At 45.9% G+C, this 14,070-nt stretch overlaps 1 protein-coding gene across 10 annotated transcripts in view; it reads right to left on the bottom strand.

The window, feature by feature from the left end:
- Positions 1-14,070, bottom strand: part of LOC130367991 (olfactory receptor 1G1-like) — a 451,749-nt gene that overhangs the window by 81,196 nt on the left and 356,483 nt on the right. For 6 of the 10 annotated variants that reach the window (XR_008892249.1, XR_008892250.1, XM_056571125.1 and 3 more), the window contains one exon: positions 587-2,153. The gene's annotated coding sequence lies outside the window, so the exon portion shown is untranslated. The remainder of the gene's footprint in view (positions 1-586; positions 2,154-14,070) is intronic. The other 4 variants (XM_056571130.1, XM_056571126.1, XM_056571129.1 and 1 more) reach the window with 2 other exon arrangements.

The raw sequence follows: 14,070 nt of genomic DNA, 5'->3' as shown, positions 1-14,070 counted from the left end.
GTGTTTATTCTTTATTAGAAAGTGAATGATAAAAACAGTATGAAAAGGGGAACAGGAGCAGACTGACTACTGAGGTGTCCGGTTACATGGGTAGAAAAGGTAGCAAAGTGCAAAAATCACATGTATGAGGGCTCAACATAGATACCCACAGAGTGTATACATACATAAGGTAATAATGGCTGTACAACAATTATACTAGCACCAAAACAATTATAAATATAATGGTATACACAGAAAAAAAGGAGAACTGCGCACTAGCCCAAAATGTAAACAGAGGCCCGCATTCAAAGAAACAAAGGTTCAGTTTATAAAGTGCTCAATCAATCATTAGAGACAAATAGGAATAAGTGGCTGAAGCACAGTGCAAACAGTCAGCCTACCAGTCTTATTTAAAAGAGCCTCAAATACAATCAAATCAGCAGCATAGATAAAGTGAACCATGCGGACATCTTACCCCAGTACAGGAAACCATCCCAACGTCGTTTCGCCAAGAGGCTTCTTCAGGGAATGTATGGCAGGTAAGTAGAATGCAGATATTTGTATAGTGAGACAACCAATGAGAAATAAACAAAGAAGAAGAGCGCACCTGAAAATGAATGTACACCGAAACGGTATGGCATTCGGGTGCCATGTTGGTATCAGCTGCGCATGTCAGATGTAAAGATGACGTAGCGCGTCCGCTACATCATCACGCCCAGTAAATATACTGCACAGAACAGAGACCATCATGAAGTGCACATAAAATCGCGATGTTCCGGGAGATCGTGCGTATGTGCATTTCACCCGTACTCGCGAGACGGCCATCTTAGATCAGGGAAAAGAGGAGTTAATGACTGAGCATTTTGCCCATACATAGATGTTTACATATAAGTGCAAGAAACAAAGGTGGGTGAGAGTGTACACACGTGACATGCAGCGAACAAAGGGAGGTGAACAAATCAAATTAAAGGGGTACTCCAGTAGTCAACATGTTTTTCCGTTTTTGACTTACCCTATTTGTTTTGTTTCATTTCTATTCTTGTTGTTTAGGCTACTCTATTTCCGTTCTTTGATGTCTTTTTATCCCCCACTTCGTTTGCTTCTATTTCCTGTTTCTTGCTGTGCTGAAAACTACAAATCCCAGCATGCCACATGCCTTGCTGGTTTGGAGCAGCTCCTTTTTTTTTTGTTCCGCCCTTTACCCACCCTACTATTTTCCCGGGTCGGACCCCTTATACACAGAACACTAATATAATCACCCCTGGTTGGGATACACTGGCATATACACACATAAGGGACTACAAATCCCAGCATGTGTCATTCAGGAGTCTTCAGTCTGTGGTATAACACCAGCATGCTGCCTCTGTAGTCTCCTGGGGTTGTAGTTCACTACACCTCTATAGGGCATACACCAGTGTTTCCCAACCAGGGTGCCTCCAGGTGTTGCAAAACTACTACTACCAGAATGCCCGGACAGCCAAAAGCTGTCCGGGCATGCTGGGAGTTGTAGTTTTGATACAGCTGAAGATACCTTGGTTTAGAAACAATGCACTTTGTTTGTAATATACTGAATAGGCGAGGCCAGTGTTTCCCAATCAGTGTGCCTCCAGCTGTTGCAGAACTACAACTCCCAGCATTCACAACGACTGTCAGGGAATGCTGGGAGTTGTAGTTTTACAACAGCTGGAGGCACACTGGTTTGGAAACACTGGTGTAACATGATGTGTATGCTGAATAGGCTAGCAGAGTGTTTCCCAACCAGTGTGCCACCAGCTGTTGCAAAGCTACAACTCCCAGCATGCCCAAAGTCTGTCCAGGCATGCTGGGAGTTGTAGTTTTGCAACAGCTGGAGGCAAACTGCTTTGTAAACACTAGCACACATAGCAGGGACTACAACTCACATCAAGTGTCATTCAGGAGTCCCCCCCTCACACACAGAAATCATCCCCAGTCCGAGATTTCTTCCCATGCAGTCTATACATCCCCAGCCCGTGCACTTTGTTACCCTCCCCTTCAGATAACACTCTTATATTCTCTGTCTTCTTTCAGTGCAGACCTGTGTCCTGAGAATTAAGTCCTCTCTCTTCCCCTGCTCTGGCTTCTTTCTCTCATGCACACCTGCGTCCTCCAGGAGGGGGAGATGAGGGGGCGTGGCTTATCTCTCTCATGCAGTTCTGGAAGAGAAAACAAAAGCCATGACATGTTGTCCACAGCCTAATCCTAACATGTGGACAACAGTAAGAGATCCAACACAGAACTACAGAACTTCCTGGCCCACAAACAGGTAAGAAAAAAAGACACATGCTACACAAAGAAGATGCAATATAGCCAAAAATCTTAACCACTGGAGTACCCCTTTAATGTAAAAGTATTTAAAGTTAGGAAGCCATGGGATTCCGGACGCCTGATGAAAAGGCCACCTCGGCCTTGAAACGTGTTGTGTGTGAATAAACTTTGCTTCATATATATTTTTGACTCCTACCTTGCTTCTGTGAGATTGGAAGCACGGGAAGACTTCCAAAAATTCCTATTGTGTTTGGTCCGGTAACTTTAAACATTAATACCTCTGGGATGCTTTTACTTTTCATTCTGATTCTGATATTGTTCTTTTGTGACATATTCTACTTTTTGTTAGTGGTAAATTTTTGCCAATACTTGCATCATTTCTTAGTGAAACATTTGAAACTTTAGCAATTTTTTTTTACTTTAAAACTCTCTGCTTATAAGGGAAATGGCAATGGAGATTTGGCTTCGGGATAAACCGGCTCATCGTCGCTGATCGACCACACAGGTGAATAGATAAAAAGGGTTTATTGACCAAAATGCAACGCATTTCGCTGCGCGCGCACAGTATTCTGGTCAATAAACCCTTTTTATCCATTCACCTGTCTGGTCGATCAGCGACGATGAGCCGATTTATCCTGAAGCCAAATCTCCATTGCCGTTTACCTTCAGGAGGGCAGCAGACGACCTATCCTATATACCGATACCATTGTTGTGTATGTGGCTACACAACCACCCATGGTGAGCAGACAATCCTTTGATACTATCTCACACCTGGGATGAAACAATACTACTTTATGGAGCGTTTATTTCTTTGTCTCTATAAAGAAAATGGACATCCCAAATAAATTATATATTGATTCACATATACAATATGTGTACTTTATGCTGGCATCATAAAGTTGACATGTTTTTACTTTTAGAAAACATTAGAGGGCTTCAAAGTATTGCAGCAATTTTCCAATTTTTCACGAAAATTAAAAAATCTGAATTTTTCAGGGACCAGTACAGTTTAAAGTGGATATGAGGGGCTTTCATTTAGAAATTTCCCATAAATGACCCCATTATAAAATCTGCACCCCTCAAAGTATTATAAATCACATTCAGAAAGTTTGTTAAAGGAGTACTTCGGAATATGCAAAAAAGAAAAAACCAAACCCATATAATTGTAAATCTGCTCACCTTCCTGTACAGCATGAAAATAGGCCGTCCTGTTCTCCCGTTAGTACCACTTGAAAAACCCGTTCCTTCCGGGATCATGGAGCTCAGCGTGGCGCTAGAAATACTACAAAGCCCATAGTGCCCTGCGCGCACTTCCTGCACTATGCAGCCCGCCCTGCCTCCTTTCCACCGCCTGTTTAGTATTCAAAACCACTCCCCTGTATCCACCCACTGCCACCCTTATGCCCCCCAGCTTTCCTCTATCCAATCAAAGCGCCGGTAGTGCCGCTTGCTCCAGTGCAGTGACTGGGGGAGAAGCTGCTGTAATGCGCTTGCGCGCACAGGGGAGCGTGATAGGCGAGCAGCTGGGACTAGAGTGCAGAGCAATCAGCCAATCAAGGCTAAGTCTGCATGCATATTCATAAAGAGGGAGCGGCTTTGAGGAGACTGACAATGGGCAGGGAAGGGAGCAATGAACCGCTGGGCATGCTGGGAGTTATGACACGCTGACTACAAGATGGACGCCGTAATAGAAGCTAATAGTAGTCGAAAGTCAGTATTTCAGAAGAACTACTGAGCTTCCTGCTGGACGGACCAGGGGGAGAACACTATGATCACTGCAAAATCAGAAATGCAAGTATATTACAATGTTATATAACTTTTGGTGCTAAACTAAATGCCAAATAATTTTTGCATTCCGGAGTACTCCTTTAACCCTTTAGATGTTTCACTGGAATAGCAGCAAATTGAATGAGAAAATTCTAAATCTTAATTTTTTACACTCGAATGTTCTTGTTGAGCCATTTTTTTCATTTTTACAAGGGGTAAAAGGAGAGAAATCCCCCAAAAATGTGTAACCCAAACACACATTGGTAATCCTCAGATTTCATGATGCCTTGCACACATTCAAGGCACCCAGTGCCAGAGGCCGCAAAACAACCTCAAAACATCATTGAACCTCCACCATATTTCACTGTAGGTACTGTGTTCTTTTCTTTGTAGGCCTCATTCCATTTTCGGTAAACAGTAGAATGATGTGCTTTACCAAAAAGCTCTATCTTGGTCTCATCTGTCCACAAGACGTTTTCCCAGAAGGATTTTGGCTTACTCAACTTCATTTTGGCAAAATGTAGTCTTGCTTTTTTATGTCTCTGTGTCAGCAGTGGGGTCCTCCTGGGTCTCCTGCCATAGCGTTCAATTTCATTTAAATGTCGACGGATAGTTTGCGCTGTCACTGATGCTTCCTTAGCCTGCAGGACAGCTTGAATATCTTTGGAACTTGTTTGGGGCTGCTTATCCACCATCCGGACTATCCTGCATTGACACCTTTCATCAATTTTTCTCTTCCGTCCATGCTCAGGGAGATTAGCTACAGTGCCATGGGTTGTAAACTTCTTGATAATGTTGCTCACTGTGGGCAAAGGAAAATCTAGATCTCTGGAGATGGACTTGTAACCTTTAGATTGCGGATATTTTTCCACAATTTTGGTTCTCAAGTCCTCAGACAGTTCTCTTCTCCTCTTTCTGTTGCCCATGCTTAGTATGGCACACACAATGTAAAAATTAAGTGAACTTATCTCCTTTTTATCTGCTTTCAAGTGTGATTTTTATATTACCCACACCAGTTACTTGCCCCAGGTGAGTTTAAAGGAGCATCACATGCTTGAAACAATCTTATATTTCCATCATTTTGAAAGGGTGCCCATTTTTGGAGTTTGGTGTGACATTATGTCCAATTTGCTTTTTTTCCTCCCTTTTTTTGTTTAGTTTCAATATACACAAAGGGAATAAACATGTGTATAGCAAAATATGCGTTACTGCAATCCTTTTCTGTGAGAAATACTTCATTTTCTAGAAAAATTTCAGGGGTGCCAACATTTACGGCCATGACTAAATATGACATTTTAAATGCACAGGTGTTTCCTAAATTTTTTTTCCAGGAATGGATGAAGATTAGTTTGGGAAAAATGAAAATTGCAATTTTCAACCTATGCTCTGCTTCATCTTTCTGGGAACAACTAACATGTGACCCTGAATTGTCACCTGGAAATATGATGGGGTTCATGAGAAGGAACTCTGTTGGCATTTGAGGATTATGTTTCTTCAAACCTATCAGTAGCTCATTCAAAGGAAAATAAAAGGAACATCCATATGTGAGCCTATTACAGACAGTGCACCCCCTAGGGAAGGTGTATAGGGGGGAACTGGACAATTGGAAACAGGTGTTCCCTAAATTTACTTTCCAGAAATGAATAAAGTGTACTATGGGGAAAATGAAAATTGCAATTTTACTACTGATATGCCAAAAACCAAACGCAAAAAAATATGTCCTCCCCAAACCCTATGCTCTGAATTATCATTCTGGGAATGTGATGTGTGTGGCCGTCCCTAACCTGCTGCCTCAAATATGCACCCTGCTCAGGTGGAGAGAGAGCGCTCTCTGATGATAGGGACCCATGACCTATTCTTGGAAAAAATACTCCAAGAGTTCTTATCAGTTTTTTTTTATGAAAGGGTTTTTTGGGCAATTCTAGGGTTTATAGGGTTAAAATCTGGAATGTACTCTGGACTTGGTAAATTGGGGACAAATTATGGAAAAATTTAATGAAAAGGGAAAAGGACAAAAAATGTAGTACTTCATGGAAGTGTGGTACTTCCGGAAGCAACCTTTAATGCAGAGGCCCGATGATCAGAGTGGTGGTGTCCTTCCATATCCCCCTCTTGCAACACGCTCTGCATTTTTTCTGGAATCGTCCCTTCTTTCCAGTGTGAGGGACCTCACCTGGAAAGTGCTGGCCTAGGACGATCCTGGCACCTATATTTACAGTTCTTTGGGAACTCCGGCCTGCTCTTTCCCGGTCGTTAAAGATCAGGGCCTTTAGGACTTCCTCCTGGAACTGAATGAATGTCCCTGTGTTGCCAGCGTACTGGGACAATACAAAAGAGTTGTACATGGCAACCTGTACCAAGTAGACCGCAACTGTTTTGTACCATACCCGTGTTTTACGCATGGCGTTATATGGCTTGAGGACTTGATCAGAGAGATCAACTCCCCCCATATACTGATTGTAGTCCAGAATACAATCAGGCTTGAGGACCGTTGTTTTGGTGCCTCGCACAGGGACAGGTGAGCTGCCGTTACCATGAATTTTGGTCAGCATAAGAACATCCCTCTTATCCTTATACCTGACCAGCAACAGGTTTTCATGGGTAAGGGCACGGGACTCACCCTTGGGCATAGGTATCTTAACAAAATTTAGAGGGAGCCCTCTCTGGTTCTTCCAAACGGACCCACAAGCGGACGGACGTGGATCTGGCGGCGAGGGATTTAAACAGAGGGATACTGGTATAAAAGTTATATCCACGTAAAGGTGGTAAATCTTATCCAGCAGTGGGTGCAAAAGGTCCCCCATGATTTTCCCGTTAACACCCTGAGTGGAAGGATGTTCTGGGGTCCGGAAGCGTGTGTGTTTTGGTGCAAACTGTATAATGGTGTGTGATTAAAAAAAAAAGGCTGCAGCCTAAAAAAATTGGGGGCAAAACGCGGCGCCCTGAAGCCCTAATAGGGCCCGGGTCACGCTGGAAAATGTTCAACGGACCCTTGGGGACCTATTAGGGGGGTCAGGGGAGAATCAAAAACTTATTTTTTTTTTACTTAAAGGGGTACTCTGGTGCTTACACATCTTATCCCCTATCCCCTATGCAGTGATGTGATCGCCATCTCCCACCAGCAACAGAGGGTGATTGGTGGTGTGTCGTACACAACCAATCACCCTCTGATTCCGGGTCATCGGGTCACACGTGTCATTGGGTCACACGTATTCCCCACATATCGATGGTCTGAATGATCACCGGTCTGAATAATTTCAGCAGGCATCCCATTCTGTTCACCGCTGGATTACCGGCAGTGAACAGAAACGCCAGGGGCGTACAGGTACGCTCTTGGTTCTTAAGTGCCAGGACTTAAGGGCGTACCTGTATGCCCTTGATCCTGGTAGGGTTATAATTATTTAATAATATTTTGTCGATTTTCTGCATTGTGAGAGGTTGGTATGAGTTGGAATGGAGGCCCATTTTTTTAATGGGACAGAATAGCCCTTAAATTACTAAACAACATTATGACTTGCATCCAGGTTATTAGGTAGATCACAGTAAGGGAGGTAAGGATAAAACTCCCAAGTTATAAATGAGTATAGAAAAAAAATATACAGCGTGCAAAGACTTCTTCACATTTACTGTTACCACTGGGTGGGTAAAATTATCCAGGCCAGGGGCAGAGCCGGATCATCATTGGCTCTCACAGAGCACCTGCTAAGGGCCCCTTGCCCGCAGGGGGCCCCCGTCACATTCAGGACATCCTTGATGCCCCGGTTAACTCTTTGCGGCTCCGCGTTAACTTTAAAAATGCAAGTGCCGCCAAGAGGTAGCGCACGCAAGGCGTGCACCCATAGAAGGGCACAGCAGAGCGGCGAGGATGGTAAGTCACCAGCGGCAAGTCATCTTCAGTGTTCCAACCACCGCTCCTCTCCGGTCCCGAGACCTACTGCTATGGCCCATAGGCCATAGCAGTAGATCGTGACCCCGGACCAGAGGAGTGGTAGTCGGAACACTGGGGCAGTAAACAGGCATACAGCCTCCAGCCATACACTGTATATGGCTGAAGGCTGTATGTCTGTGGGGGAACTGTACTGCACCTAATGTGGGGAACGATACTGCACCTAATGGGGGGGACTACAGTGGGGATCAAAAGTTTGGGCACCCCAGGTAAAAAAAATTATTAATGGGCATAAAAAGGCCAAAGAAAGATGGAAAAATCTCCAAAAGGCATCAAATTACAGATTAGACATTCTTATAATATGTCAAAAAAAAGGTACATTTAATTTCCATCATTTAAACTTTCAAAATAACAGAAAACAAAAAAAATGGTGTCTGCAAAATTTTGGGCACCCTGAAGAATTTATAGCATGCACTGTCCCCTTTGCAAAGCTGAGACCTGCCAGTGTCATGGATTGTTCTCAATCATCATCTGGGAAGACCAGTGTCACGGATCGGCAGGCTGGAGGTGGATCCTCTGTGTCAGAGAGGGTTTGGCGAGGACCGTGTCGGTGGACCGGTTCTAAGTAGCTACTGGTTTTCACCAGAGCCCGCCGCAAAGCGGGATGGTCTTGCAGCGGCGGTAGCAACCAGGTCGTATCCACCGGCAACGGCTCAACCTCTCTGACTGCTGAGATAGGCATGGTACAAGGGATAAGGCAAGAGCAAGGTCGGACGTAGCAGAAGGTCAGGGCAGGCAGCAAGGATCGTAGTCAGGGGCAACGGCAGGAGGTCTGGAACACGGGCTAGGAACACACAAGGGAACGCTTTCACTAGGCACAAGGGCAACAAGATCCGGCAGGGGAGTGCAGGGGCAGTGATCAGATATAGCCAGGGAGCAGGTGGAAGCCAATCAAGCTAATTGGGAAGATTGGGCCAGGCACCATCATTGGTGCACTGGCCCTTTAAATCTAGAGAGCTGGCGCGCGCGCCCTAGAGAGCGGAGCCGCGCGCGCCAGAGCATGACAGCCGGGGACCGGGACAGGTAAGTGACTTGGGACGCGATTCGCAAGCGGGCGCGTCCCGCTGTGTGAATCGCATCCCCGACGGCCATGACAGTGCAGCGCTCCTGGTCAGCGGGACTGACCGGGGCGCTGCAGGGAGAGAGACGCCGTGAGCGCTCCGGGGAGGAGCGGGGACCCGGAGCGCTCGGCGTAACAGTACCCCCCCCCTTGGGTCTCCCCCTCTTCTTGGAGCCTGAGAACCTGAGGACAAGATTTTTGTCCAGGATGTCGTCCTCAGGTTCCCAAGATCTCTCCTCTGAGCACTCGACTACAAAGGGTCCAAGATAACGTGGTCCGAGATACAAACTGGGGACACGGAAGCCGAAATACTTGGCGGAGAGCCACACAAAAACAGGAGGAGCTCTTCTCTTTTTTCCGGCAAGCTCCTTCACCCGGGATGAGGCCAGCATGAGGAATTTCAGGGTCTTTTTCCAGATGGTGGCGAAGCCCCGGGAAACCACATCAACAGCGGGCACACAAGAAGGCGTGGGGGTGGGGAGGGAGGGAAGAGGGTCAAGCCCGGCACGGGGCAGAGTGTCAACAGGACGGGAGCCGTGAGGAGAAGACACAGCAAAGTCCAGACAGGCCTTGGGGAGGCCAGGTAAAGGGGGAGACACAGAGGCTTGACTGACGGGACTGGGAGCAGACGTGAGGCACTTTCTGTGGCAAGAAGCACCCCAGCTCCCGATCTCCCCGGTGGTCCAGACAAGGGCAGAAGATGGGGGTTGGAGCCATGGCAGACCGAGGAGGACTTCAGAGGAGCATTTGGGCAAAACAAAAAGTTCCATGCTGAAGAGCAGGGGTTCTGTGCGGTAACGCACAGTGCAGTATAGAAGTAAATCTTCTTTCTTCCTGCGGCGAGTCCTCTCTTCAGGGGTCAGGCGGGACCGATCCACTTGCATAGCCTCCTCGGTGGGAGGCACAGGGGTGGATTGCAAAGGATACTGTAAGAGAGGTGCTCCGGGCGGAGTGGCACATGGCAGGGCCTTCCCAGGCAGGAGACCACGGCAGAGTCTAGAGTCCCCATCAAATTTGTCCGGCAGGGACAAGCAGGGGTTAGGAGCGGCCGGTCGCTGCGGAGGAGTTGCAGGAGCCGGCGGAGGAGATGGTTGTTGCTGTTGCAGCTGCTGTGTCTGAGACTGAAGTTGCTGTATCTGCGGCAGCAGCTGCTGTATCTGTGACTGAAGTTGCTGTGTCACGGAGGTCAAGTATGCCAGCTGGTGATTTCGTTGGGTGATCATTAGGGATTGCTGGGCAATCACCGTGGAAATGTCGGCAAGACTTGACAGCGGCACCTCAGCGGAATCCATGGCCGGATCTACTGTCACGGATCGGCAGGCTGGAGGTGGATCCTCTGTGTCAGAGAGGGTTTGGCGAGGACCGTGTCGGTGGACCGGTTCTAAGTAGCTACTGGTTTTCACCAGAGCCCGCCGCAAAGCGGGATGGTCTTGCAGCGGCGGTAGCAACCAGGTCGTATCGACCGGCAACGGCTCAACCTCTCTGACTGCTGAGATAGGCATGGTGCAAGGGATAAGGCAAGAGCAAGGTCGGACGTAGCAGAAGGTCAGGGCAGGCAGCAAGGATCGTAGTCAGGGGCAACGGCAGGAGGTCTGGAACACGGGCTAGGAACACACAAGGGAATGCTTTCACTAGGCACAAGGGCAACAAGATCCGGCAGGGGAGTGCAGGGGCAGTGATCAGATATAGCCAGGGAGCAGGTGGAAGCCAATCAAGCTAATTGGGAAGATTGGGCCAGGCACCATCATTGGTGCACTGGCCCTTTAAATCTAGAGAGCTGGCGCGCGCGCGCCCTAGAGAGCGGAGCCGCGCGCGCCAGAGCATGACAGCCGGGGACCGGGACAGGTAAGTGACTTGGGACGCGATTCGCAAGCGGGCGCGTCCCGCTGTGCGAATCGCATCCCCGACGGCCATGACAGTGCAGCGCTCCCGGTCAGCGGGACTGACCGGGGCGCTGCAGGGAGAGAGACGCCGTGAGCGCTCCGGGGAGGAGCGGGGACCCGGAGCGCTCGGCGTAACAACCAGGTGATGTCAATCTCAAAGGTTTTAAAGGAGTAGTCCAGTGGTGATTCAGTGGTGAGCAACTTATCCCCTATCCTAAGGATAGGGGATAAGTTGCAGATCGCGGGGGTCCGACCCCTGGGGCCCCCCGCGATCTCCTGTACGGAGCCCCGACAGCCCGCTGGAAGGGGGCGTGTCGACCTCCGCACGAGGCGGCGGCCGACACGCCCCCTCAATACAACTCTATGGCAGAGCCGAAGCGCTGCCTTCGGCAATCTCCGGCTCTGCCATAGAGATGTATTGAGGGGGCGTGTCGGCCGCCGCCTCGTGCGGGGGTCGACACCCGCTATCTCGGCGGAGAGCCGGGGCCCCGTACAGATCGCAGGGGGCCCCAGCGGTCGGACCCCCCGCGATCTCAAACTTATCCCCTATCCTTAGGATAGGGGATAAGTTTTTCACCACTGGACTACCCCTTTAAATACCCAGACTCATCTGACCTTGCCCCAACAATCAGCACCATGGGTTCTTCTAAGCAATTGTCTAGAAATCTGAAAATGAAAATAGTTGACGCTCACAAAACTGGAGAAGGCTATAAAAAGATAGCAAAACGTTTTCAGATGCCAATATCCTCTGTTCGGAATGTAATTATGAAATGGCAGTCATCAGGAACAGTGTTTTTTTTTTTTTGTTCTTGTTTTTTATCCCATGAGAGGGCTTTCACCAGCGATCTACTGATCGCCCATATAATACATTGCACTAGTATTATAGTGCAGTGTATTATGGCTGTCAGCATTATGTTGACAGCCAATGTTTCATTATGGCTAATGTGAGGGGACGGTTGGGTTACTTTTTATATTTTTTGGGTTATTTTAAAAAAAAATCTTTTTTTATATATACATTTTTGTAGGGGTTGGGGTTAATTATTTTATAAATTGTTTATTTTTAACTTATTATTTAGATAGGATCCATGCAGAATACATTGCCAACTATGGGGAGGGCAATGCACCCATGGAACCTCTGGCAATAATTATTCCGGCTGGAAATTCCTCAGTGTGAACATAGCCTTTAAGTGTTTTATAAAGGGGACTTTTATCTTTTTTTTTATATTAACATTATTTTTTTTTCAACGCTTACAGAAAAAAAAATACAAGTTCTTACAAATACAATACAACAAGTTACAAATACATATGCATTTATTTGGTCCTATTATAACCCACCCCACCCTCCACCCACAATGGCAGGAAAAAAAAACATTTGCAAAATTCTCTTCTTATCCGCACCTCTCTCTGGAAATTCCGGAATCATCCTAATTATCAGTGTCCCATAGACCCCACTTTTTCTTCCATATATCAAACATTTTTTCGGACTTTTTGCTTTTAACCTTTTCAAAACCTTTAACCCTTTGCAACTCTTGTTTCCATTTTAGACTACTCGGTTTTTGTTAGAAATCCATTTCCTTATTATAATCAACCTCCCTTTTGCCCACTTTACTTTTAACTTTCATCCCCTCTAGTTTTCCTAATCGAAGAATTTTATATACTGCAGACAGCCCCAATTTCCTACCCCCATCCACCAATTCAATCAAGGGATGGTTCTGGATACTAAGAGCCCTTGTATCCTTAGTATACTTTACAGCATGTTCTAGTTGGAGGAAACCAAATTTATATTTATCTTTTAACCAAACTCTCTCTGCAGATTTTCAAATTTTTTAAATTTTCCTTCACTGAACATTTGCTCAACATATACTATCCCCTTTCTTAACCATAAACCATAATGCTCAATTTTACTTATTTCATTAAAATTATTATTTTCCCACAGTAGAGTAAATTTCACACTTCCTGTAATGTTAAAAACACTTTTAACTTTCCTCCACACCCAGTTTGCCTGTGCACCAATTGTATCCTTCTTATTAAATTTCAAATTATTTTCCAATACTTCAAACACGTGCTTCCTATACACCTTATATTTAAATTTTAAGAGGTCATGAATCAGCTGACCTTGATCACCCATGAGCTGTGATAGGTGAGCCGCCCAGTAATACAGTCTAAAGTTTGGAACCCCTAACCCCCCCTATCTCTGGGAAGCGTGAATGTGTCTAATCTAATCCTAACCTTTTTCTTACCCCAAATTAATGTATTCACCAAACCATCAATTTTTCTGAACCATACTTCATCTATAATTACCGGGGATGCTGTTAAATAGTATAAAAGTTACAGCAGAACCAGCATTTTTGTCAATGCTATACGATCGGACATTCCCAAGGGTAGTTTTAACCAGATATCAATTTTCTTTTTAATTTTTACCAACAGCGGGGCTAGATTTAACTTGATATAGTCCTTTGGATTGCTACTAATGCTAATCCCCAGGTATTCCATGGTCTCTGGATATTTTATTACTTTTAATTCACTAAACCTTTCTTCACCTATGCCTTCCACAATAATTAATGAAGATTTTCTCCAGTTGATTGAGAGTCCCGAGAAACAACCAAATTCCTGAATGTCCTGAATAATGTCAACTAAATGAATGTTCGGGTTCCTGACAAACAGTAATAAATCATCCGCATATAATGCAATTTTTCCTTCATCTCCTCCTGGACCAAAACCCTGGCATCGGGAATGATTTTTGAGAAAAACAGAGGTTCAATAAATAAAAGAAATAATAAAGGTGACAGGGGACACCCTTTTCTTGTGCCCCATGTGAGGCTAAATTGGCTAGATATAGTATCGTTTATTTAAATTCTTGCCCTGGGATGGTCGTATAACAGCTTAATATAATTTATAAAGCTCTGCCCCAACCCAAACTGTTCCAACGCTTTCCATAAGAAGGCCCACTCCACCATGTCAAATGCTTTTTCAGCGTCTAACTACAGGATGGAGCAGGCCCCCCCCCCCTGTCTCCCCAAGCTGGATGGCCAAAAAAACTCGCCTAATATTATCCATTCCATTCCTGTTCTTCATAGATCCAACCTGATCTCTCCCCACCAGTTTCCCAATTACTCCCTTCAGGTGCAACGTTAATACCTTTGCAAACA

This window comes from Hyla sarda, chromosome 4 (assembly GCF_029499605.1).
Source record: "Hyla sarda isolate aHylSar1 chromosome 4, aHylSar1.hap1, whole genome shotgun sequence".
NCBI classification, from domain to species: domain Eukaryota; kingdom Metazoa; phylum Chordata; class Amphibia; order Anura; family Hylidae; genus Hyla; species Hyla sarda.
This window is presented reverse-complemented; position numbering and strand designations above follow the sequence as displayed.